Source organism: Sus scrofa, chromosome 14, assembly GCF_000003025.6.
Source record: "Sus scrofa isolate TJ Tabasco breed Duroc chromosome 14, Sscrofa11.1, whole genome shotgun sequence".
Taxonomy (NCBI): Eukaryota; Metazoa; Chordata; class Mammalia; order Artiodactyla; family Suidae; genus Sus; species Sus scrofa.
The window spans coordinates 87,361,111-87,366,086 of NC_010456.5; positions in this window are offsets into that span (position 1 = coordinate 87,361,111).

Genomic DNA, 4,976 nt, shown 5'->3' on the forward strand with positions numbered 1-4,976 from the left:
AAAAAAAAAAAAAGAGAGAGAGGTGTTTTTCCATGTAGGCTGGGGATTGCCTAGGGATTGCAGTGGGATTGTAAATTACAATGTGAAGGATTGAGGTTTTAGCAGTGAGAAGTCTTCCAATCCATGAAATTGGGATTTGTGTCTCTTAATCTCACAAGGTTTCTCAGTTTTCACGGTACGAGTCTTTGCCTCCTTTGCTAAGTTTTTTACTAAGCGGTTCATTGATTGCTTTTCTTTCTGGTGCCATTGTAAATAAAATTGTGTCCTTCATGTCTTGTTCAGTTGGATCTGATTAGTGTACAGAAAGGCAAAGGATTGTTCACGTTGCCTGTATCTGGTTACTACTTTTCTGAATTCATTGGTTAGTTCTAACATTCTTTTGGAGCATTCCTTAGGATTTCTCCATATGAGATCTTCTCCTGTGTGACCAAAACTAATTCTACTTCCTCCTTTCACATTAGGGTATAAGTGATTTGTGCATTGATGGAGGGATTGATGGATGGATCTTTCCTACCTGCTGTGGGGCTAAAGCTATCCGTACTATGTTGCATTGGTGTGCTACAACCCGGCATTCTTACATGCTACCTCATCTCAGAAGATGTGTTTTTATTCTCTTACCATTGAATATAGTGTTCACTGTCAGTGATGGCATTGTAATTTCCTCCAAACCTAGTATGTTGAGTGATTTAAATTCTGAAACGGTGTTGGATTTTTCCCATTGCTTTTTCTGCATCAGTTGAGACGATCATGTTTTTCCCCTTTATCCTGTTAATTGGAACATTACGCTGATATGTTTCCTAGGTTGAAGCATTCCTATAGCTCTTCTTTTAAAATTTCACATTCAGGCCTTACACCCCAGCCACCTACAGTCTCTGTCTGGCAACACCCATCTGTTCTCCAAACCTATGAGCTTGGACTTTTAAGGTTCCATGTGTAAGCGAGCTCATGACCTTCAGTCTGATTTATTCCACTTAGCCTAATGCCCTCAAGGTCCTTCTATATCGTCACATGGCAAGATGTCATTCTTTTGTTTGCCTGAATAATATTCCATTGCATAACCACAGCACAATTTCTTTTGTAATTTTTAAGTTAAACTTTATATGTGTGTGTGTGTGTATGAATATATAGTCTTTCTTTTCGGATTCGTTCCCCATGTAGGTTATTACAGAATATTGCAGAGCTTTCTTTATGCTCTATCTAGTTTATATACAGCAAGGTATACGTATTAATCCAAAATGCCCATCCATCCTTTCCCGCTCCCTTTCCCCTTTGCTAACCATAAATCCATTTTCACCGTCTGTGGTTCCGTTACGGTTGTGCAAATAAGTTCATTTTGATCATTTTTCTTTAGATTCTACATATCAGTGATATGATATGATATTTCTCTTTCTCTGACTTCACTTGGTATGGTCATCTCTAGGTCCATCCATGTAGCTGAAAGTGGCATGATTTCATTTGTAAGGCTGAGTAATATTCCATTGCAGGTATGTACCACATCTTCTGGATCCATTCCTCCCTTGGTTAATATTCAGGTGGCTTTCATGTCTTGGCTATTGTAAAGAGTCCTGCCATGAAAATTGGGGTGCATATATCTTTTTGAATTATGGCTTTCTCCAAATAGATGCCCACTAGGGGAACTGCTGGGTCATATGTTAGTTGCATTGCGAGTTTTGTAAGGAACCTCCATACGGCTCTCCATAGTGGCTGTACCAACTTTCTTTCCCACCAACAGTCTAGGAGGGTTCCCTTTTCTCCACATCCTCTCTAGCACTTGGTAATTGCAGACTTTTTAACAAGGGCCATTCTGACTGGTGCAGGGTGGTACCTAATTACAGTTTTGATTTGCGTTTCTCTCCTAATTAGTGATGTTCAGCATCTTTTCACAGAACTGTTGGTCACCTGTATATCTTCTTCAGAAACTGTTTCTTAGGATCTGCCCATTTTTCAATCAGAATGCTTGTTTGCTATTAAACTGTATGGCTTCTTGATAGGGATATTAGCCAGTTATGAGATACATGATTTGTAAATATTTTCTTCCATTCGAAGGGGGGCTTTTCAGTGTCTTGATTGTTTCCTTTGCTGTGCAGGAGCTTTTGCGCTTGAGTAGTCTGCCTTGTTTCTTTTTGGTTTTGTTTCCTTTGGTGTTGGAGTCAGATCCAAATAAATCGTCACCAGGACTGAGGTCAAGGAACTTACGGCCAGTTTTTTTTGTAGGAACCGCACGGTTTCAGGTCTTACATTCAAGGGTTTAATCATTTCTGAGTTAAGATTTATGTATGTGCAAGATAGTGGTCCAGTTTCATTCCTTTGCAGGTGGCTGTCCATTTTCCCCATCACCATTTACTGAAGATGTTCTCCTCTCCCCGTTGTATATTCTTAGCCACTTGTCACCAAGTAATTGACTGTATTTGCATGGGTTTCTTTCTGGGCTCTATATCCTGTGGCATTCAACTATGCATTTGTTTTTAGGCCAGTTTTGTACTGTTTTGACTACTCTAGCTTCGTAATTTAGTTTGAAATGATAGGCCTCCAGCTTTGTTTTTCCTCATGATGGCTTTGCCTTGGGGTGTCTTTTGTGGATGCATGCAAATTTTAGGATTACTTGTTCTATTTCTCTAAGGAAGACTCCTACAATTCCAGTGTTTTGCATTTAATATTCAATAACATTTCCCACTAAAAGAAACCAAGGCTTCTTGGACAACGACTGACTCTAGGACTGGGAGGAAGTGTACAAGAAGGGTTTGAAACATCTTGCGAAACCAGATCTCAAAGAGGCATTCAGACTATGAGGATCACTTCCAAACGACTGAATTGTCAAACTGAAGTGCTTCCAACTGGTGAAAAATGCGACAATTAGACCATCAGCAAATAAAATAATATCAAGTGAAATAATTCAAGTGAAATCCACCAAATATGTTTTAATCCTTGATTTTATAGGGTGTTTCTTTAACTCATTGTCTCTGGAGGATGACAGGGTGGCAGTTCATCTCTGGATAATGGAGAGGTGAATGAACCTGCCTTTCCTCTATGAACTGTTCTACTGGGTGACCAAACAGGAACTGAAGGAAAGTGTGTTTTGGTAAAATTCATCCAAATGATGCACGAAAAAGAAATGATGGAATTAGAATATCATCGATTTCGCTCTCAAATGCATCAATGAACAGAAGGCTTGAGTGTCATCTGTCCTGACACCTCAAAAAAAGACAAACAACCTGACGTGTGTGTCCTGTGATGAAAGAGCACATCAATGCCTAGGGTCTCATCAACAGTCTTGATCCTGAGCCTGATCAAGCCTCTGAAAACAATTGAAGAGGAAATGTGGAGCACAGAGGGATGTGTTGAACTGCCCCATGGGAACACCGTCTGCAGAATCCATACTGGAGAGTTCCCCAAGGGGAAGGGCTCAGGTTCTGCATGGATGCAGTGTCAGGAAGAACGGGGTGGAGAAGGAACTTGTAGACTAAAAGAGTTGAACAAATACCAGCAAATGAGCAAGCATCAGCTAAAGGGGCTAGGAGTCCCTGTTGTGGCACAGCGGAAAGGAATCTGACTAGTAACCATGAGGTTGCCGGTTCAATTGCTGGCCTCACTCAGTGGGTTAAGGACCCGGGGTGGTTGTGAGCTGTGGCATAGGTTGCAGACACGACTTGGACCTGACATTGCTGTGGCTGTGGTGTATGCTGGTGGCTACAGCTCCAATATGACGCCTAGCCTGGGAAACACCATATGCAGCAGGTGAGGTCCTAAAAAATAAATTAAATTAAATTAAAGGTCTAAATGAGTACACGAGGGTGATAAACACCACGAAGAAACTGAAGGAGAGTAGTGACTATAGAGATCAGGACAGTGAGAACTTTGGGAAGGAGGGAGGTGGTAGAGATTGGGAAGGGGCACAGGGAGGGTCTCCTAAGGTACAGGGAAAAGTACAGATTCTTATCCTAGATGGTGGTCACAAGGGGGCTCTTTTTTACTGAGGTAGAGTTGATATAAAATATTGTGGTAGCTTCTAGAGTACAACAGAGTGACTCAAAATTTTATAGCTCATACACCATTTAAACATATGTAAAATGAAGGCTATTTTCCATGTGTTGTGCAGTGTATCCTTGTAGCTGGATTATTTATTTATTTACTTATTTATTTAAAATCCCAAAATACTGATACGGAGTGAACACTGCCAGACAGAGAAAGATGTCCCGCATATAAAATGAGCTGTTCTCTCCAGTGAAAGAAAGCAGATGAGTGGCTGCCTGGGGATGGGTGGGAGGGAGGCATGGATTATCAAGGGGCACGAGGATATTTGAGGGGAGCGTTGGGTATGTTTTTCTCTTAATTAGGCTGATGTTTTTCTGCGTATTTACATACGACACAACTCAATGAACTGTCTACTTTAAATATGGGCAGACTTTGGACCTCATGTGCACATCCATGAAGTTGTGACTAAAGCAGCACCGTGAGTGATTGGAAGCAGTGTGTCCCAGGCTTTGCTGATGCGAAGAAGCCCCTGGTGCTGTGAAAAGTCCAGACTCCTGGTCCTGCTCTGAGTCCCCATGAGCACCAGATGAACTGGAATTTCAGCAAAGGGTCCCAGGAATACTCCTGCTCAGGGAAGATGGGAAACACTGGTGTGAAGTGGGTGGGAGCTGCCAAGAAGCATCTCCTGCTCTTGACCAAATGATCCTCAGGTGAAACCAAATGAAAACTCCACCATCACCACCCCAGGGAAAACGAATCTCTTATCTCCTGGTGTTTCAACAAGTGCCTGAACCTTGAGTACCATAGAACAAGGGGGTGTCATCAGTGTCTCCTTGAAGGAGCTTCCACAGCCCTCAGCATCTTAGATCATTGGATTGATGGGGAGAAAGCCCAGCTGATGGCGGAAATGGCCTCCATAGAATCCCTGTTACCGCAATTATCCAATCAAGACCTCAACTCCTATAAAAGATGCACAAAGGGCTCTGCTTTGCCTTTCATCTTGA